The sequence below is a fragment of the Zea mays genome, chromosome 5, assembly GCF_902167145.1.
Source record: "Zea mays cultivar B73 chromosome 5, Zm-B73-REFERENCE-NAM-5.0, whole genome shotgun sequence".
Lineage (NCBI taxonomy): Eukaryota > Viridiplantae > Streptophyta > Magnoliopsida > Poales > Poaceae > Zea > Zea mays.
Window position 1 is genome coordinate 550,115 of NC_050100.1, and position 22,599 is coordinate 572,713.

The following is a 22,599-nucleotide window of genomic DNA, read 5'->3' on the forward strand; positions in this document are numbered from 1 at the left end:
CTCCCCCCGGCGCGGCGACGCAATCCCACATCGCGGCGCTCCCCCTCGGCAATATCGCATCGCGGCGCCCCCTCCATCCTCGCGTGTGCCCCACTCTCCTTCACGAAGCCCCGCTCCCTGCAGTCCCCTTCCATCAGCGACACCATCCTCGCCGGCAAATCGCGCCTCGCGATGCAATCCCCCATGGATCTAGTCGGACTCGTCGCCGTCCCGGCGATCCCCCATGGATCCGGTCGGACCTCCGCTACCTGCAGAGCCTACCCTCCAGCTGCAGAGACACCGCCATGGAGAGACTCGCAGTTGCCGAGTTCCAGCTCAACAAGTCGCTGCATCAGGGAGAGGTGCAAGAGATTAAAAGGTACGTGTAAACGTCATCTATTCCTTACCTCGTGATCCCTCTCATCCTGACTCCGCCCCCACCGCCGCGAGTGCCCGGTTCGGATCCAGCACCCCCTACACCCTGCACCAGTCCTCGGGTACCCCCGCCTCACAGTCGTTCCTCGTCACCCGTCGGCGCGACGTCGGTCCGCTATGTTGCGCCCTGCAGGGAGGCCGTAGAGGATCGCTTAGGCCGCCCTTCGCCGGGAGAGCATCGACCTCGTCACCCTCGGTGACTTTCACTCCGGCTCGCCTCCTTCCTTCACGGGTCCCACCGTTCCCGCAGCAGCATCAGGTGATGCCGCTTCGCGGGAGGTGCGGGCTCCCCTCCATCTAATTTGCCCTGTGATGCTATAACGAAAATTATTGAGCTAGATACTATACTTGATCACTTGATGAAAATAAATTAGCTGAGGGCCCTTTCCAAGCTTTGTGATGGTTGCCCTGACATGTAATTGTGCCCTGATAACTGATTTGCGATGTTCCTTTTGATCAAAAGAGGTGATGTACCTAATTTTCCCTGTGATGCTAACGAAAATTATTGAGCAAGATACTATACTTGATCACTTGATGAAAATAAATTAGCTGAGGGCCCTTTCCACACTGAAATTTTCCAGCTTTGTATGCAACTGTTAGTCCTCTGAAGTCCTCCACTGCCTTTGCTTCCCTTGCTGGTTGACGCGCCATCATCGCATGAAGGTTAGCTTCCCCTCATGATGATTGTGCGCTGGCAAACGCAGTGGAGGCGATAGATATTTCTGCATGGTTCTATGTAAGCTTCCTTCAATTTATTTTTTCTTCCTATATTTCTTTCCTCGATTACGCCGCAAATTAAAAAAAAGGTTGGTCTCTATCTGTTCATTGTTCGGTTCCTCCATTATTGTTGATCAGCCTCTAATTTGTATGACTGCTATAAAGCAAGGGATTGGTCCTGGTGTGTGCATGATGTTATTCTTGGTAGCCAAAGACAGGTATGTGCATGATGTTATTCTTGGTAGCCTATAATCATCTTTGCCTCAAAGTGCTTCTATAGGTAAATGAATGTAGTGCAAGTTTTTATTTTCTGCTCCAATTGTTTTCTATGCTACTTCCTTAGTGTTAGTTCACCATGCATAAGTCATCTGCAGAAAGTGTGCTTCTTCCTATCTAGCTTCAGCATTTACATGGTGATGTAATAATGTAATATAACATGAGCGACGTCGGTCCGCTATGTTGCGCCCTGCAGGGAGGCCGGAGAGGATCGCTTAGGCCGCCCTTCGCCGGGAGAGCATCGACCTCGTCACCCTCGGTGACTTTCACTCCGGCTCGCCTCCTTCCTTCACGGGTCCCACCGTTCCCGCAGCAGCAGCAGGTGATGCCGCTTCGCGGGAGGTGCGGGCTCCCCTCCAAGGAAACTTTATGTGAGGCCTCTGCATTAGCCAAGGTATCACTTGTTTGGCAAGCATACAGTAGGATGGTCATTTGTTTTTAGAATTTATGATGCCAAATCATGTTTAGTTCACCTTGTTTTCATTTAATTGAATTCGATGCTCTAAAATATCCAGGAAAGAGAGGCACCTGCTTGTGTAGCATTTGCTCTGCCATTTTCCAACACCTTATTTTACCATGATCAAAGAATACAGTAGTCTGTAACCTTTTGAGCCTGAAACCTATGAAAACCATTTTGCTAGATCTGTCAGCCAGTTTATTTAAACCTGGACCAACCAACATCACATGGGCAACACAACCAAAAATTCTCAAATGAATGACACTAGGTTTCTTTCCATGCCAGGCTTCAAAAGGAGTCTTAGATAATAGAGCTTTTGTGATTGACCTGTTCAGTAAATAAACTGTTGTCCTGACAACTTCTCCCCACAAGACAGATGGGACTTGCATTGTTTTGAGCAAACATGTAGCCATTTGAACCACTGTCTGATTTCTTCTCTCTACCACTCCATTCTTGAGTGGGGAATATGGAGTTGTAGTATAGTGTTTGATCCCACCTTCACTACAGAAAATGGAGAACAGATTTGAGGTAAACTCACCACCCCTATCTGTTCTTAAAGCTTTCAGTTTATTTCCAGACTCAACCTCAGCCCTTTGTTTAATTCTCTTGAAACATTCTAACACTTGATCTTTGGATTTTAGCATCTCTACCCACATGTATCTACTGTGATCATCTACCACTAGCAGAAAATAAGATGCACCCCCTATGCTCTTGGGAGCAATCTGACCACAAAGATCTGCATGGACTAGATCAAGATTTTTAACTGCCCTGAAACCTGACACTTTGGGAAAATGGTTTCCTGTGTTGTTTTCTTTCGGAATTTCCCCTGTAAGGCTGTTGTTTGATATGTCTAAGTAGAAAAGGTACTCCAGTGTGTGGATCCAGGTTGGTATGGGTCCACTGAGTCGATTGCCATCTAGCAGTCCACTGAGTCGATCTAGGTGAGTGCTTAGGATCAACTCTCCTCTAGCAGTTGGCACAGCTCACCCTTCATCCAGACTACCTAAGAATACAGCCAAATATAAATACTTATATTACTAGAACAGAAGTAACTATTTTAATTATGAGTATAAGTACAGAAACACAAGGAGTAACTACAATTCCTTGGGGACATTCAGCCTGCTAACTATAAGACCTGCATGATTTATTGGGCCAGGAGTTCTGTCAGTGGTAATGCCAAGCATTTGTTCACAATGTTGTATGATATGCATGATGCAGAAATTGCTACAAGAGACTAACAAGATACAAAACCATGTTCATCCCATGTTCATCCCATTCTACCTTCAAGTTGCGCCACTTTGAGTTTGGCCATCGCATTGGGTCATAGTCGCTTATTCCCACAATAGCACCTGTGCATCTGCAATATAAAGCAGTTTGGTTTGGAATGGTTATGGCGTAGAAGTACTCATCATATGCTAAGCTCAAACACAAATTCTAACTTAAATGTTACAGTTTACATTGAATTCAAAAACACTCTAGGCACTTAATATTTGATCTCTCAATTCAAAAACATATGTTCCCGAAGTAGCACCAGTTACTTCATCTCTCAGTTCCTTCTTGTGTTGCTTGCTCAAACAAATCTTTTACTGCCATGGATTTGATTTAAGGTGAACTCCCTTTACTTATTTTGGTGTCTTGCTTGGCTGGCTCAGATTCGTGTTTTCGGTCGACCTATCGCAGAGCTGAGAGAGAGATTTGGTTCTTTCTTCGCAGATTTGGGGAGATCGGTCGTGTTCATGCTGCGAGATTCGATTTGGGTGAAGCCATGATGCTGGAAGGGAAGTCCTACCTTGTGCCGCGCTCCCTGCTGAGCTCCTGCGAGACAGAGACGTAGTGGGCGTACCTCGCCCACGAGGTCCTCGGCGGCGAGCGCCCGACGCCAGAAGACGTCGAGGTCGAAGACCTGGACGAAGCTGACGGCGACGGCAAGCGCAGCAAGCCGACGTCTCCGTGTATTAGTGTATTACTATTGTACATTGTTTTGTCTACATGTTTTTTTGTTTTGCAAATAAAAAACCTTGTGCTGCAGTTTACCGTGAATTTGATGGTCTAACTTATTTAATACAGAATGTAAGCATGTAAGCTTTTGTTAGGTAAGTACTCCAAGTTAAGTGATTTCAAATCTTCATGACTGCAGAAACCAAAAGGTATGACTAAGTTTTTGTGATCATAATGTCTTCGTTTCTATACTCCTGGATCACTTGAATAAATGTGACAATTGCTAAGCTTTTTGACAACGACTTCATTTGTCTGTCATTAAAAATTCTATATTGACTCTTTACAAATAATTTGTGTAATATTGATAATGTTTGCCACACTTATTTTGCATATCATAGTGATGTTTGTCGTTTCTTATCTATGTTTCATATAATTTTTTTACTTCCATAGCAACGCATGGGCACATACCTAGTGCTACTAATACGTAGGCAACAAGGTTACAAACATAATGTAACTGAAATATATTAAAATGGATTTTCCATGCAAAAGATGTTGAATAAGCAAGCGATTTACGGATCTAGGAGGACGTGACATGACATGATTGGCTTGATGGAAGCCACACGAAAGACCGACCCAAGTGGTTTTGTATAAGCACGAAGTGCTGCATGCAGCCATGCACGCGGTTCCTGCACTCGCGGGCGGTTTCTTCTTCTACGCAAAAAGTAGGCGCACAGTAAGTCTCTAGGGTTTTTCATAGATGGGCCTTATAGAATTTAATTGATAGATGGACCTCATCTCACCAACAGAGGAAGCGGCGGTGAAAACTCAGCCCACGCAGGCTACCGCGGCGCAAATATAATGTACCATATCGGCCAGCCAAAGGTTACGGTAGCAAGTTATAAACCTTTCTGCTACAGAGGAAGCAGTCAGCTCGTGTAATCAGCTCTTAGTATTATCGACTTGTGTCGATTTTTTGCGCGAAGCGAGCACAGCACGCGGATGGTGAGGGCGCCGCTAGCAGGAGCGGTTAGTGTGGCGATGAACGATCCAGATTGAACGAAGGCAGAATAGCATGCTACCCTTACAGCCTTAATAAGTAGTAGTGATAATTAGTTTTGTAATTAACTATATTTAATAGTCGTACTTGGCATCTAAATATTCGATGTGCCCCTAATAAAAGATGCTGAACTCATCAATCTAAAGAGCATGGTTAATAATTTCTATTTTTTATATATTAAAGCACCAGTCCCAATATGTCCACGTGTCCCGAAAAAAATCTGTCGTCCGATGGTCTGCAAGATTCTAAAACCAACCGTCCAGAGCCAGCCTTCACTCCGTACTGCATGTGCTCTTTTACTTCCAGCCGCTACCAGAGTCTCCGGATGGGAGACGAAACGACCGACGGCTTCTACGTCTTCGTTGTGGCACCATCTTCTGCACGGAGTTGACGCCGATGGCGCTCTCCCTCCCCCCCCCACCCAAGTCCATTGTTCCTAGCGCTACACCGGTTCCATCCGTCGCAGTGTCGTCCCTGCTTCGTCGCAGCATCGCCGCCGCCAACGACGGGGCCGATGCCTGTTGAAATCTCCAATGCTTCTCCGACTGCTTCGCATCTCCTCGACGGTTGACACAGGTACAAATGTCTTTTCCCCAATCAGAAGCTCCGTGCATTGTCACACAGGCTTGTGGACGAGGTGGCCATGCAGTCTAGCGACGCAAGGGAGCCGTAGGCAAGTGTGAAGGTGTGTCGGGTGGGAAACGGTGTGAGAGGTGGAAAGGCCTGAGTCTGTAAGGGTTGCGACAGGTGGGCCGACCCGATAAGCAAGTATAAGAGTCTGTATTTCTGACGTGAACTCTAAGAAAGAAAAGAAGAAACATAATACTACCCCAAATCTGATCGCCAGCGTCTCTCGCGGCGATCGTGTGCGCTCACGTCTCGATGAATCCTCACCGATGGCCACGGGCCATAACATCTGGTATCAAAGTTGTGCTCCTCGGCTTGGGTCCTTAACGTCCACTACGTCACCGGTTCCGAAGCCTTCGGTGCAAACTTGGTTCATCTTTGACACCATGACGACCAAGGAGAAGGAGGATGCGGATCGGTGGGAAAAGTTAACGTTGAAGATGGAACGGTTGACGAAGAGGGTGATAGGGATGGATGACGTGCAACAACAGTTGTTGGCGCAGACGGATTTGGCCGCAACTGTTGTTCAGAGAGTGGCGGAGGAGTGGGTGCATCTGGCCCAACAGCTGGAGCAGGCGGTCGTGGAGTTGAAGCTGGAACTGGTGGTGCAAGATCTAGAGTCTCCGGAACCAGCAATCGATGGGAGGAATCAAGGTGGAGCGCCAAGGATGGTGCGACCGGAACCTGCTCGAAGGTATGACGAAGACGATCTGAATCACCATAGGAATGGGGAATGAGGAGAGTGGGGGATCAGGAGTGCCAAATGTCATCCTTACCTCAGTTACCTTTTCCAATGTTTGGAGGGGATGAACCCAAGATTTGGATTGAGAAGTGCTTGGATTATTTCACTGTTTATCGAGTTCCTGAGTAGATTTAGATTGTCACAGCTTCTCTTAACATGGAGAGGAATGATTCTCGTTAGTTCCAGATTTTTATGTTACCTTTACTCTTGGTATAAGTGTCGGCGTTTCGAACCCGAGGGGTCCCTGGACCGACGAGTAAATTGTCGCCGCGTGCCCCAGCCCAGATGGGTCGGCGCGAGACGGAGCGCGAAGGGGGGAAGAGAAGCCGGAGGGAGACACGCGTGAGAGGTGAAACCCGCGGCCTTCGTGTTTGTCCCGCGTCCAGGTCGGGTGCGCTTGCAGTAGGGGGTTACAAGCGTCCACGCGGGAGGGAGCGAGCGGCCTCACGCGAGCGCCGTCCCGTCCTTCCCCGCGCGGCCAACCCTCTGTAAGAGGGCCCTGGACCTTCCTTTTATAGGCGTAAGGAAAGGATCCAGGTGTACAATGGGAGGTGTAGCAGGGTGCTAACGTGTCTAGCGGAGGAGAGCTAGTGCCCTAAGTACATGCCATCGTGGCAGCCGGAGAGGTTTTGGCGCCCGGTTCGTGTGGTGTCGTGGCCGTCGGAGGAGCGCTGGAGCCTGGCGGAAGGACAACTGTCGGGGCTGTCGAGTCCTTGCTGACGTCCTCTTGCTTCCGTAAGGGGGCTGAGAGCCGCCGTCGTCACAGAGCGTGCGGGGCGCCATCATTACTTGTTTAGCGGAGCGAGCCAGATGGGACGCCGGTCTTGTTCCCTGTAGCCTGAGTCAGCTTGGGGTAGGGTAATGATGGCGCCTCCTGTGACGTGGTCGGTCCGAGCCCTGGGTTGGGCGAGGTGGAGGCTCCTCCGAGGTCGAGGTTGAATCTGTCTTCCAAGGCCGAGGTCGAGTCCGAGCCCCTGGGTCGGGCGAGGCGGAGACCGTCGGCTGAGGCCAGGGCTGAGTCCGATCCCTGGGGTCGGGCGAAGCGGAGTTCGTCGTCTTCCGGGGCTGAGCCCGAGTCCGAGCCCTAGGGTCGGGCGAAGCGGAGTTCGTCGTCTTCCGGGGCTGAGCCTGAGTCCGAGCCCTGGGGTTGGGCGAAGCGGAGTTTCCTATGGCGCCTGAGGCCGGACTTGGCTGCTGTCAGCATCACTCTGTCGAGTGGCACAGCAGTCGGAGCGGCGCAGGCGGCGCTGTCCTCTTGTCAGGCCGGTCAGTGGAGCGGCGAAGTGACTTTGGTCACTTCGGCTCTGTCGACTGGAGGGCGCGCGTCAGGATAAAGGTGTCAGGCCACCTTTGCATTAAATGCCCCTGCGATTCGATCGGTTGGCGAGGCGACGTGGCCAAGGTTGCTTCTTGGTGAAGACTGGGCCTCGGGCGAGCCGAAGGTGTGTCCGCTGCTGGAGGGGGTCCTCGGGCGAGACGTAAATCCTCCGGGGTCGGCTGCCCTTGCCCGAGGCTGGGCTCGGACGAGGCGTGATCGCGTACCTCGAATGGACCGATCCTTGACTTAATCGCACCCATCAGGCCTTTGCAGCTTTGTGCTGATGGGGGTTGCCAGCTGAGATTTAGGAGTCTTGAGGGTACTCCTAATTATGGTCCCCGACAGTAGCCCCCGAGCCTCGAAGGGAGTGTTAATACTCGCTTGGAGGCTTTTGTCGCACTTTTTTGCAAGGGGACCAGCCTTTCTCGGTTGCGTTTTGTTCCGGTGGGTGCGCGCGAGCGCACCCACCGGGTGTAGCCCCCGAGGCCTCGGAGGAGTGGTTTGACTCCTTCGAGGTCTTAATGCATTTCGCAATGCTTCAGCTGGTCTGGTTGTTTCCTCATGCGAGCTGGCCATAGCCCGAGTGCACGGTCGGGTCCCAAGTTCTCGGGCTGGTATGTTGACGCTGTCAACGGTTTGGCCGGAGCCGGGTTTGCGAGAGCAGCCCCCGAGCCTCCACACAGGGCGAGAGGACGGTCAGGGACAGACTCGACTTTTTTACATACGCCCCTGCGTCGACTTTCCGCAAGGAGGAGGGGGGAAAAGCGCCATGTTGCCCTTGGAGGGCGCCGAACATGGTGTCTCCAGTGAGCTGCTGACGGGTAATCCGAGTGGACGCCCGTGCCCCATTTGTTAGAGGTCGGCTAGAGGCCCGGAGGCGCGCTCCAAAAGTACCTGCGGGTGATCTGCCAGACCCGGCCCCCTTTTGACGGGGTCCGAGGGCTCGATGCCTCCCTCTGATGGGATTCCGTTACAAGATCGTTCCCGCTGGTCTCGGAAATGTCCTAGGGTACCTTGGGAGCGTAGCCCGAGCCTTGGTTATGTATCGAACGTACCCAGGTGTTGGGGACTTGTTCTCAAGTGCTATGAATCAAGAACAAGGCAACATAAAATGTTAAATATCAAAAGCCCTTCGTCCTTCAAATCATTATTTCCCTTCAGATATAACGAATTTAGGACGAAGGTCATGAAGGACGTACCTTCATGATCATGATAAAAGATGAAAAAACATTCAAACAAAGAACAGAAAGTAGCATAATTTCTGTAAACATCATTATTATTAATATATTTCTATTTGTATTACTTGTGTATGCAAAGATAAATTACAAATGTACCTTCAGCTTGAAGGAAAGAAAATACAGGCGTGGCATAAAAGTGAATGCCAAGTCAGCGTGAACAGTACAGGGATACTGTTCACCTATTTATAGGCACAGGTCGCATCCCATGCAAAATTACAATAATGCCCTTTACATTTATCAATAACCCTATAGTAATTCTTCAAGGTCTAGTTTGGCTTTTCATCTTTAAGTCGGTTTCCCCTTCCCGCCGTGATGCCGAAGCTCTTCTGCATATAGCTTCGTGATCATCTTATCCTTCATCATGATCGCCGTCCCAGTCAAGCTTCGTCTTGACCATGCTTCTGTATACCCGCAACCTGATTCTTGATTCCGAAGATACCTGCTCGCATACTTAGAAAACATTGTCAAATCACGTTTTTGAGGACCTTCGGAAGCCGAAGGCCCCCAACAGTAGCCCCTCGCAATATTAATTTGCTGGAATGATAAATTTATATTGCGACATGGACGAAGGCTTTGAGCCGAAGGTCCGAAAAAACACCTTCCCTTTGCTAGAATAGCAACAGTCTTTGACAAGCGGGACCCTCCAGTTTTTGACATAATGGGTGTATAAATAGGGGCTCGCCACAATTTATTTTGGCACACTCTCTTGGCATCTGTTTTGTCTGCTCAAATAGTTTTCTGCCCACAAATATTTGGTTGCCTCCCTAGTTTTAAGCTTCGGAAGCGAGAGGCAAGAATTCTGAAGGGATGTCTGAGGAGAAGAAGGTTGCTGCCGAAATGAAGCTGAGTCTTTCTGAAGATATGCATCTGGGTTTTCTTCGATCTATGTCGAAGACTAATATAGAGAAGATCACTAAAGAAATTTTGGAAGGTTTATCTGAAGATACTGGTGACAGCGACAGCTATGATGCGGATAGTGGTGGTGAAGACTTCGAAGATCGACCTTGGCGACCAAGCCATGCGGTTTTTGGCAAATCAAGTATTAAAGAAAATCATCTTGTCAACATGAGGGGAAGATATTTCCAGGATTTGTCTGTTGTAAGGGCCGACGAAGGAGAGAAGACTTGCCCAACTCCTGAGGAAAATGAAGTCGTAGTATTTCGAAGCTTCTTGAAAGCTGGACTACGATTTCCCCTGAGCAGTTTTGTTGTGGAGGTGCTGAAGATATTTGAAATCCACCTTCACCAACTTACCCCCGAAGCAATCATAAGGATGAATATCTTCGTGTGGGCTGTGAGGAGCCAAGGCTTGGAACCTGATGCAAAAAGCTTCTGCAACATACACGAATTGTTATACGAGACAAAACCCTGGGGTAAGGAACAATATCACAACAACTTTGGCTGCTACAGCTTCGGCTCTCGGTCTGGGTCAAGCTGCCCAGTGCCGACCTTTCGAAAAAGATGGCCTCGCGACTGGATGACAGAATGGTTTTACGTGAAGAATGACTTGAAATCTCAAGAAGATATAAAGAAGATCATTATGCGCCCCATCTGGCAACGCTTCGGCCTGCGAAGGCCGAAGGTGGAAATGAATGAAGCAGCCGAAGAATGCAGAGAGCCTTCGGAGTTGTTTGCTCTTTTATTGGGACAAGGGATTTAGTACAAGAACACATTGCCTTCAGAGTGTGGCCTCTTGCAGATAATTGGGAAATGCCGAAAGAAACTGTTAAAGAAACTGACGAAGGTGGGCTAGTCAGGCTGAAGTATACATTCAAGTACGGAGACAAGTTCGTTGAACCAGATGATGATTGGTTAAAGAGCATTGAGACTGTAAGTGATGAATTGCTTGGGGTATATTCGAAGGCCGAAGACACTGCATTGTCAGCGGCCTTCGGAGGCCGAAAAAAGAAAAGACTTAACCGAGTGTTTGATGCGGTCGGGTTTGTCTACCCCGACTATCGCTATCCGGTACGGGGGCAAAAAAGAAAAGGCACAACTTCTGCGAAAGAAACAGCTGCAGCTGCTCCTAGCGAGCCAGCGCCGAAGAGAAAAAGGGTAAAAGTTCTCACACACCGGCCACGCTATATTGAACCAGCCACGGTGCCTGAGTTCACCGGTGAGACCTCTTCGGCCACCGAGGCTGAAGAGCCAACCCTGCTGCCAGAAGTCACAGAAATGGCCAAAGTGCCAGCGACAGAAAAGATGGAAGAACCAAAGACGGAAGAAGCGAAAGCATCAGCTGAGGGAGTAAAGATATCAGAAATTTTAAGTCCTTCAGAAGAAATTGAAGCATCAAAAATTAAAAAGGGGCCAACAGTGACCCCAAAAAGAAAAAAGAATGGTTAATGTGTTAGATGTTTTGGAAACAATTAAACTTCCAAGCACAACCCCAAAGAAGACTACTGAAACTTCTGAGGCGCTTGCTGAAGTATCCGTTGCTGAAGCTCCGAAGCAACAGACTGGAGTTGAAACAGGGCCTTCAGGACCAACCAAGGTAATGCCCTTGGAAGCAGAAGAAACAAAAAGTGCAAAGGCAACCGAAGAAATGAAAATGTCAGAGCCAACTTTGGTTGAAGAAATTGATATCGTTGCCCCCGAAGCATCTTCCAAAATATACGATTATATTGTGCGACATGCTTCGGGGAAAAAGTTATCGGAAGAAGAAGTCTTTGAAGCTAATCATTATGCCAAAGAATTAAAATATCCGAAGGGGGCACTAGTGTTCAATGGGACAAACGAAGAAGATTTCCTATACTGCCTCCCAGACAACAAAGAATTATCCGTCTGTCGGGAGATGGCTAGAAGTATGGGATTTCCGAAGCTTGAAGCTGGATTATGCGCTATGACGACGGACGATCTTGCGGATAGTCTTGCATACAATAGCCTGAAGGTACGGGAACTGCACGTTTGGAAATTTTATGATTTGAAAACCATTCTTTTATTCTTATACCAACTCTTTTACATATAGGGTTTAATACTAAGCAACGCGTTGAGAGCGCAAAAGAATGCCAAAGACGAGAGCTATGAAATTTCTTTCAACAACCTACGATCAGAGGTTATTAAACTGAGAAACGAAGCTCTGGAAAAGGATAAAATTTTGCTTACATTAGTGGACAAGGTAAAAAAGGACAAAGCTGCCTCAAAGGCCCAGGCCGAAGCCCAAAAACGCGAAATTAAAGGTCTTCAGAAACAGCTAGCTAGAGCCAAAGAAGAACGTATACTTGAAGAGACAAAACGAGAGCTTAGTGATCAATTGGCCAATCATTTAGAGATAAGTGTTAAGGAGCTTCGTGCATCCTAGAGAAAATGCTATGTTAAATCCATAGAGTGCGTTAAGAAGATAAAATCCAGCTTCGCCAACGTTGGCGCATTCTCTAGTGAAGAGAATTTCTCAAGAGGCAATCCTGAAGGTCCAATGGAATGGATTAGTCACGAAGCAGAGGCCTTCGATGAAATCCTGAATAGCCGCGGTGACATCTGCGCTTTTTCGGGTGCTAGAGGGATTGCTGCTGTTTTGGAGAGGAAAGGTTGCGAGCATGTAAGATCCTTGGCGCAGTCCGAAGCTACCTTGTCCTCTGAAGACATTAAAGACCCCTCGCCCGAAGCAAGCCTGGTCTGCGGGAAATTCTTCACCGATATCTGGGACAACGGCGGCCGAGAAATGGCGCAAGAAATTAGTCAAAAGAGTGAAAAAGGCATCCACGATGCCAGAAAAGTAGCAGAAGCTGCGGAGAAAAGTACAGAGCCTGAAGGGCAAATAGGTATTAATTAGTAGTTTTTATTATGCTGTAATTTTTAATTCCAGACTTTGTTCGCGGTTTGTAATAGTAATATAGCCGTATCTTCTCTTCCCTCAGAACCTGCTGAGGCATCTCCGGGCCCCCACCCGAAGGGGGACGATGAAATTAGAAAAATGGCCGAAGCCATTATGGACAAGGTTGTCGACCAGCTATTGAATGAAGCTGCATAAATAGTGCTTAAGGAGGATTGAATGTTACTGTAGAAACATTTAGAACGTAACATGTGTAATATATTGTAACCTTGAATGTAATATATAATCTATAGTTTAATTCTTTACGATGCATGAAATTTTGCATACATACCATTTTTTGAGCCTTCGGCGAAAAAACACCTTCCCTTCTTTTCATGCTTCGTGAAGAAAATCCTTTCTATATCACAAGAATTTGCTTACTTCTCTGATGAAAAATGTCCAAGCTTCGTGAAATATTCTCCGAAGCTATAAAAAAGTTTTGTGTGGCATCTCTAATGAGGCTACACTTCATCTCGATTTGTCTTGTGCCTTAGCACGATTTTCTCTTTTCCAAAATATTCTCTGAAGACCAACACTGTATCCCCTTCTTGTTCCACATGCAATATGTTGTATGATGCTTATGTTATGCAGAATGATGTGATGATGTTATGTTATGCAAAATGATATTTGTGTCGCAGATACATATCCCTGTAATAGAGCACACACACTTTTTATCTTAGCGCTGACTTTTCGCTGTAAGCCTCCCTTAGGAGCTTCTTCGCCTTTTACTTTCAGCGGAATCAGCGTTTATTTTTCGCTGTAAGCCTCCCTTAGGAGCTTCTTCGCCTTTTACTTTCAGCGGAATCAGCGTTTATTTTTCGCTGTAGTTTCAGAAAACTTACACTGCGTTCCCTTAGGAGCGACATTTTACTGTTTCGAGGAATTTGTACAATGTCCGTGTAACACCCTGAATTTGGGGGTATAAAATTTCTTTGCTCATATTCACAAATTCAGGTGTTACTTCTCTTTTCACACTCTTCCCAATCCCCTCTTTCTCTTTCCTATAGAAGAAAAGTGGCTATTTACTTTGTGTAATTATAGTCTATTAGACTAAAACTCCAAGGAGTATGTATTGTGGCATCATGTCAAACCCTAAATTTCACTTTTGTTTGGTGCATAATACTTGGAAATGCTAATTTGAATTTGTGGCCTATTTGGATTTGAATCAAATAGATTAAATAAAAAGAAAAGGGAAAACAAATGCTAGAATAAAAGAAAAAGGAAAGAAGCCCACATCCCCCGCCCCCTCGGCCTTTCGGCCCATCAGGCCCATCCCGCGCGTGCCTTCCTTCCCCCTCTCCCCTCTCTGCCCTGGCGGGCCCGCCCGTCAGCGTGGCCGCCTTCCCCGCGCCCGCGCCCGCTTTCCCCGCTCTCTCTGCTCGCGGGCCCGAGCTGTCAGCTCTTCCGTCTCCGCGTAACCGCCGCCCCGAGCCGCGCGTGCCGCGGACTCCGCGCCCACGTCGCGCGTGGAGCTCGCAACCACCTCGCCCTCGGCCACTTGAGCCCAGAACCTCGCTCGCCCTCACCCCCTCCCTCATTTGCGCACCTGCAGGCCTCCCTTCCACCTTCCCCCACGCTGCTCACACGCCAAAGCGCCGCCGCCATTAACCGCCGCCGCCCGAGCCCGTTTCTCCGTCGCCGTTGGAGCCCCGCCGTGCCTTCTGCCACGGTGAGCTTCGTCCCGACGTCCGCAACCCGGGACACGCCCCAATTTCCCCTCTCCCTCCCCGAATTCCTCTGCCCGCGCTCACCCGCCGTTCGCTGCGCAGCCGCCGAGGTTCGCCATCGTCGACTCGGGCTGCCGTCGTGCCTTCGTCGCAACCGAGGAGTCCCCGGAGTTCGCCTTGAGGTAAGGAATCTCCCCTGCCCTCTCCCTTCCTTTTTATTGCCCCCCGCTGCGTTTAATTTCTCGCCGGAGTCATTTAGCGCCGTCGCCGAGCCACTTCGCCGTGGACCGCCCCCCTCCGGTGCCCCTGTCCCGGCCTAGTCCCCACCATAGGGTTCCCCACGCTCTCCCCAACCTCCCCGGCCACCCAGGTCGTCCCAAGGACCCGCAGAGCCCCCGCGCCCCTCGTCTCCGGCGAGTTCTCCGCCGCGGGAACGGGCGCCGCCGCCTCTGCTAGCCGGAGGGGAAGACAGAAGCCGGCCACCCAATCCCCGCCATCTATCCCAGATCGAACGACCCTGTTTCAAATAGGCCGAGCCCAACCCTAGCCGTCCGCCTGAGATCCAACGGCCCAGAGCCGTTCCCCCCCCCCGCACCCCGCCTTCCTGCCATTTGGGCCCCGCCTGTCAGCCGTCCGCCCCGCGCTGCCCGCCCAGCCCCGCCTGTCAGCCGGCCGCCCCGCGCTGCCCGCCCGGCTCCGCATGTCAGCCGCTCACGCCGCCGCGCGCTCGCGCGCTCGCCCGCGGATCTAATCTCGGGCGTTGATCCGAGATCCAACGGCTATAAGAGCCCGATACCCCTTCGCCCGCGCATTTTCTTAAAGAGACCCCCGCCTTTCTGCAAATTAACCCGCCGTCCCTGGATCTTCGCAGTTAGGTCCTTGGACCTTTTATTTAATCCAAAATAAGTATTTAAGGCATATTTTTAATCCCTAATCTTGTAAAATTCATAACTTTGTCATATGAACTCCAAATTAGGTGCTTCAAATTGAAAAATGTTCATAATGTTCTTATCTATCTATTTAAAGAATGTTTTCCTGCTGTTTTTATGTCCCAATTAATAGTTGATCATTAGGGTAAGATTAATGTTATTGGAACCCTATTTGAGATAAATAAAGGATAGTAGACTTTAATAAAAGTTGGAACACCTAGGTTTATGGACTTAACACCATGTAATGATTTAACCCCACCACTGACTTAGATCTGGTTAGTGGATAATGAATCACTTTGTATAGTCATCTACCCTAGACCTAGGGAACACCAGATTGCCAATCCTTTTCTACTGTGAACTTGTGATCTCTCTGCTGCATATGTTTGGTTTATTGCTTTTTGTTTGTTATTTCCCAAGTGCATAGAATGAATGATTACTTTACGTAGACAACGAGCAGTCTCTGTTTCCCGAGGAAGTTGCAGAAGAAGTCCCTGATCAGCAGTTTGGTGAAGGCAAGTGTCCTCTGACCCATTATGTCCTATTCACTTATAACTTACTATCCCGCATTACTTACTTGAAACCTAAGGATTGACTAGCTTTACACTTTACTTTATCCTTGATGACCTTCTGGGTTGTTATGGTTAGCATTTTGCTATTGCCTTAACTTAATCAATGAACATGATGTGACTATTTATGATACGATACTGTTATCCTGATGATATTGATGATCTTGTGATACTCTAGGGGGCTCAGGCTGTTTCCTGAGTACCTCTCCGTAAGGACCTGTTCGTTGAGAGACCACCCGGGATAACAGTGCAACCATGAGGGTGAAATGGGATGCCCTTAGCTAATTAACTAGAGGAACTAGAGGTGTAGTTGCTTCACCGTCGTGCCGTCAAAGGGGTCCAGGCACAGTGCTTGCTCTGCCGAGGCTGAGTGCCGAGGTTCTTTTGTTTTGCTTTTTTGTTAGTCACTCTCCTGCGGGGAGGGGTACTGTGTTTATCAAACTGGAGAAACCTAACGGGCAGCTATGATCTCTAGGGAATCTTTGTAAAAGCTACGTAGTGATACCCTGCGAGACCATCTAGGTAGTGGTCAATGGGGATTAGCTCTCCCCGGGTAGAAAGGGAATCATGACTCATGGGTAAAGTGTGCGACCTCTGCAGAGGGTAGTGAAACTGATATATCAGCCGTGCTCACGGTTAAGAGCAGCCTTGGGATCCTCTTTGATTAGGGATACTCCGGATACACTTCAGATGATGACTCTAATGATGATGGTTAACGATGGTGACTTTAATTATGTATTCTAGTATTCCTTCTCGGAGGAAGTACTTTTTGGGATTATAACTTGGGTTATATGATAAAACCTGGCTCCTACTAATAATAAATACCTGACCAACTAAAAGCAACTGCTTGAGCCTAACCCCACATAAAGCTAGTCCACTTCAGCCAAACGGGACATTTGCTGAGTACGTTGATGTGTACTCATCCTTGCTTTACCACAAAACACCAGGTTGTCCATGTTGCAACCACTGCTCAGGAGAAGACGAAGCCGTGGAAGGAGACTTCCAGGAGTTCCAAGACTACGACGAGTTTTAGGTGTGGGTTGGCGGCAACCCCCAGTCAGCTGCCTGTGAAGGCCTTATCTTTACTGCGTTTCGCTAGCACTTTGACTTATCTGTTAAGTTGATGACTATGTGGATGTCTATGACTCTGTGATGTAATAAGTTAATACTCTTTTATGTTATTATTCGAGCAATGTGCGTTGATGTTCATTTATGTAACCGCTGTGTACGTGAGTTCTGATCCTGGCACGTACATAGTTCGCATTCGGTTTACCTTCCAAAACCGGGTGTGACATAAGTGGTATCAAAGCCGTGCTGACTGTAGGACCGCTAACCTAGAGTAGCACTGGTCGAACTAAGGACTATTGACCTTCCCTCTCACCTTGACCTCTGATGTTACTTCAAAAGTCGGTCACCTCGACCAACCCTATGTTTTACCACATATATATACTATATTATACCTTGTTAAAATTTTATTTTGTTCTGTCTATGGTTTATTCACTTGTCATATTAGTTCTGTTCTTACTCTTGTGCTTACGGTGTCTTTTGTAGATGGCTCGTCTTAGACACACTGCACGTAAGTTGTTGATTCCTTTCCTGCCGTCTCGACTTGCGGAGCGTCCTCTGCGCCGCACCATGTCCGGTCAGTCGAGTCACCTGGAGAGACTGCACCACCGCCTGCGTGAGGAGCAGGAACGCCGACGTCAGCACAGAGAGCAGCAGGGCTCTTCCTCCCCACCTCAGCAGGAGGTGGAGTCCGTGAGGCGCCGTTCCTCTGCTCCCCAGCTGGAGGCGCCCCCTGCACCACCGCGGGACGCCCCGGCTGCTGGAGGAGGTCCTGGAGGATACCCCGACGACGACGACTCAGACCACAGCACGGAGTCCTCTGAGCCGCAGGAGGCGGAAGGATGGGTCGCCCGACCCATTACCCGTGACGCCGCTCGCGGTTGTCACTTCCACGACACACTCGACACCTTGCTGCGCCAGGCTTTCGACCGGCACACCTGGTCGATCGAGTATCGTTGTGTAGTCTACCAGCACAGTCGCGGGAGGTACCCGGACCGTTGGGAGGCTACCTGCCTAGTTCGCCGTCCGGAGGTTGACCTCCGGGGTGCAGAGGCCGTTTCGGAGCACTACTCCATCTCCGAGAGGGAGACTGCAGAGGCGGCTATGCAGGATGCAGCACGGCGTGCACTCTCCCAGTACTGTTCCTTGTTCGGTGGGGTGGCCGACGGTCTTAACCTTAGGTACTACCCCCGCCGTCCTACTGGTAACACAGAGAGTGTGGTTGTCTCACCCGTTGGTGAGGATAACCCTAGGTTGAGCAGCACAGTCAACCTAGTCGCGGTGCTTAACACTGAGCTGGACCACTCTCTGGACGAGCTGAGCAGGGCTCGAACGGAGATTGCTGAGTTGCGTGCTGAGCTGGCAGAGCGCCGCCACCAGGAGGGTGGTTCCCCCGCTCCTGTTGGGACTCAACACCCTTACCGCTCGCCGCCACGTGGTCACCACACTTATGGTTCCCCTGCCTGTAAGACCAGGATAGATCTGGATCCTTAGATCGTTAGCGTTGGACTTTGTAATAATTCTTAAGTCAGATGTCTCAGTCTTAGATAGTTAGCTTAGTTTGCTTATCAGTTGCTTCCATTCAGTTTAGTTTGCTTATCAGTTGCTTACATGCTTGTTATGATGAACTTGTACTGGATTCGAATCTTTGTAATGACTGTTGCCAACCTGTGGGTTTCCCCTGCAGTTTGGCCTAGCTAGTGATGTTAATGAAGTCAGTTATTTAGTTGGGAAACCATTTACTTCTACTTTCCTTTCTATCTGAGAAGCTGTGTTGAATCATAATGAGGATCAGTGAAGCTCTTTGTTCACTCGGTGTCATGAAGAATTCTGTATTCCCTTTTCTTATGCTGAAGAATTGTAAGATCAATGCTGATGTGTGAATGTCTTCCACAGATGACAATAGGCGCCGATGCAACAGGCATGCTCAGCAAGAGCAGCATGCCCAGCAGGAGGAACATCAGAGGCAGCCTCCCCCCCACCCCCGATGACTGTGGAGCAGATGTTCTTGATGCAGACTCAGGCAGTGCAGGCTATTGGGCAGACTCTGGCAGCCATGCAGCAGGCTCAACAGCAACCTCAACCCCAGTTGCAAGTGCAGATGCCCCAAATGCCACGGGATAAGCGTGGCGAGTTCATGAGAGGGCACCCTCCTACCTTCGCCCATTCAGCTGATCCCATGGATGCAGAAGACTGGCTGCGCGCAGTGGAAAGGGAACTGCGCACCGCCCAATGTGACGACAGGGAGAAGGTTCTGTATGGTCCCCGCCAGCTAAGGGGAGCAGCCCAGTCCTGGTGGGAGTCCTACCTCTCTACCCATGCTGACCCCGTAGCCATCACCTGGGAAGAATTCAGTGAGAGTTTCCGCAGGTACCATGTGCCAGAGGGACTGATGATCGTGAAGAAGGAGGAGTTTCTTGCTCTGAAGCAGGGACCCCTGTCCGTTAGTGAATACAGAGACAAGTTTCTGCAGCTATCTCGTTATGCACCTGAGGATGTCAACACTGATGCTAAGAGGCAGTACAGGTTCATGAGGGGTTTGGTGGACCCCCTGCATTACCAGCTGATGAATCACACCTTCCCCACCTTCCAGCACCTGATCGATAGGGCAGTTATGACTGAGAAGAAGCGTAAGGATATGGAAGATCGGAAGCGCAAGATGAGTGGACCCCAGTCCGGAAGCATCAGCCGTCCCCGCTTCTCAAGCAGTTCATCTCAGCAAGGCAGGCCTGGTCACCCACACGGATATCAGCATCAGAATCAGCGTCCGCATCAGCAGCAGTTTCAGAGACAGTACCCACAACAGCAGCAGTATCGTCAGAACAGCCAGCAGGGAGGTAATCAGTATCAGAAGCAGAACAACCAGGCACCTCGCCTTCCTGCCCCCGCAACAAATCAGAGCAACCAAGCAGCCCCAGCACAAGGAGGAGGCAGAGGATGTTTCCACTGTGGAGAACAAGGCCACTGGGCGATGCAGTGCCCGAAGAAGATGGCGCAGCAGCATACCAACCCCAATGCTCCAACAAGGCAAGGTGTACTGCAGCAGGCAGCAGGCAATCGTGGCCAAGCGTACAACCGTGGAAAGGTGAACCACTTGGAGGCCGAAGCAATCCAGGATGCACCAGATGTGGCAGTAGGTATGTTCTCAGTCGAATCTCATCCCGCAAAAGTGCTATTTGATACTGGTGCAACTCATTCATTTGTCACTGCAACCTGGGTAGAAATGCATAACATCTCAGTAGAGGCAATGATGCCGCCCATGAGGATTAATTCGGTTGGTGGCAAGGTGCAAACAGATAAAATATGCTCAAATATAAGGGTGGAAATAAGGGGGATAGGGTTCCCCAGTGACCTAATAGTAATAGACACCTATGGGATAGATGTCATCCTAGGGATGAATTGGTTAATGAAATATGAAGCGAATGTTAGCTGTGACAAGAGGACCGTAACATTGAAGTCCCCGTCCGGAGAGGAGGTAGTGGCTGAGCTAAGGATGCCTAAATCAGCGGAGGGAGTCTGTCACCAGATTTCAGTTGATAGTAAGGAGCCCAACCCGCTCGAGGCTATCAAGGTTGTGTCGGACTTTTCGGATGTGTTTCCCGAGGAGCTAACGGGCATGCCACCCGAGAGAAAAGTCGAATTTGCCATAGATCTTATCCCTGGTACCGCCCCCATTTCCAAAAGAGCCTATCGAGTGTCCGGACCAGAATTGGTGGAACTCAAGAAGCAGATAGATGAGATGTTAGAGAAGGGTTACATCAGACCAAGCACCTCGCCTTGGGCCGCTCCAGTATTGTTTGTAGAGAAGAAAGATGGTACCAAAAGGATGTGCATAGATTACAGAGCCCTGAATGAAGTCACTGTTAAGAACAAGTACCCCCTGCCAAGAATAGAAGATCTGTTCGACCAGCTCAGAGGTGCCAGCGTATTCTCGAAGATAGATCTGAGATCAGGTTACCATCAACTCAGAATCCGACCCTCGGACATACCGAAGACAACATTCATCACCAAGTATGGGTTATATGAGTTCACAGTTATGTCCTTTGGTTTGACAAATGCGCCAGCCTTCTTTATGTATCTGATGAACAACATGTTCATGGACTATCTAGACAAGTTTGTGGTAGTGTTCATCGATGATATTCTCATATACTCTCAAAGTGAGGAAGATCATGTGGAGCATTTGAAGATGGTATTGCAAAGACTTCAAGAGCATCAGTTGTATGCCAAGCTGAGTAAATGCGAGTTCTGGATTCATGAAGTCCTGTTTCTGGGTCACATCATAAACCAAGATGGGTTAGCAGTGGATCCAAAGAAAGTAGCAGATATCCTGAACTGGAAAGCACCGAAGGATGTTCGTGGGATCAAGAGCTTCATTGGAATGGCCGGATACTATAGGCGTTTCATTGAAGGCTTTTCAAAGATTGCTAGACCAATGACAACGTTACTAGCGAAGAAAGTTGAGTTTAAGTGGACCCAAAAGTGTCAAGAAGCATTTGAAGAACTGAAAAATAGATTGACTACAGCACCTGTGTTAGTTATGCCTGATGTTCACAAGCCATTCTCGGTGTACTGCGATGCTTCTTACACCGGATTGGGATGTGTGCTAATGCAAGAAGGAAGAGTTGTAGCATACTCATCTCGACAGCTGAAGATCCATGAGAAAAATTACCCCACACATGACCTGGAGTTGGCAGCAGTGGTTCATGCGTTAAAGACATGGAGACATTACCTGTATGGGCAGAAGTGCGACATCTACACAGATCATAAAAGTCTGAAGTACATATTCACCCAATCAGAGTTAAACATGAGGCAGCGAAGATGGTTGGAATTGATCAAAGACTATGAGTTGGAGATACATTACCATCCAGGCAAAGCCAATGTTGTTGCAGATGCTCTAAGCAGGAAGAGTCAAGTTAATATGATGGCCACGTACCCAATGTCATATGAGTTAGCCAAGGAGTTCGACAGACTGAGTCTCGGTTTTCTAAACAGTACACAAGGAGTAACAGTGGAATTAGAGCCCACCTTAGAGCGGGAGATCAAAGAAGGGCAGAAGGATGATGAAAACATCAACAAGATCCGACAGCTGATCCTAGAAGGAAGAGGCAAGGACTTTCGAGAGGATGAAGAGGGAGTAATATGGTTCAAAGACCGATTGTGTGTTCCCGACCTCAAACCTATTCGGGAACTGATCCTCAAGGAAGCTCATGAGACAGCCTACTCCATACACCCTGGAAGTGAGAAGATGTATCAGGATTTAAAAAGGAGGTTTTGGTGGTATGGAATGAAAAGAGAGATCGCAGAATATGTCGCCATCTGTGATAGCTGTCAAAGAACCAAAGTAGAGCATCAGAGGCCCGCCGGATTGTTGCAGCCATTGCGGATTCCTCAGTGGAAGTGGGATGAGATCGGGATGGATTTTATAGTTGGCCTACCTCGTACCCGGGCCGGCTATGATTCCATCTGGGTGGTTGTGGACCGCTTAACAAAGGTGGCCCATTTCATACCCGTGAAGACAACATACACCGGAGCAACGTTAGCTGAGTTATACATGTCACGGATAGTCTGCCTTCATGGTGTGCCGAAGAAGATAGTGTCAGATCGAGGAACGCAGTTCACCTCTCATTTTTGGCAGCAGCTACAAGAAGCTTTGGGCACACATTTGAACTTCAGCTCGGCTTATCACCCGCAGACAGACGGTCAGACTGAAAGAACTAATCAGATCCTAGAAGATATGCTGAGGGCCTGTGCGTTGCAAGACAAGTCAGGATGGGACAA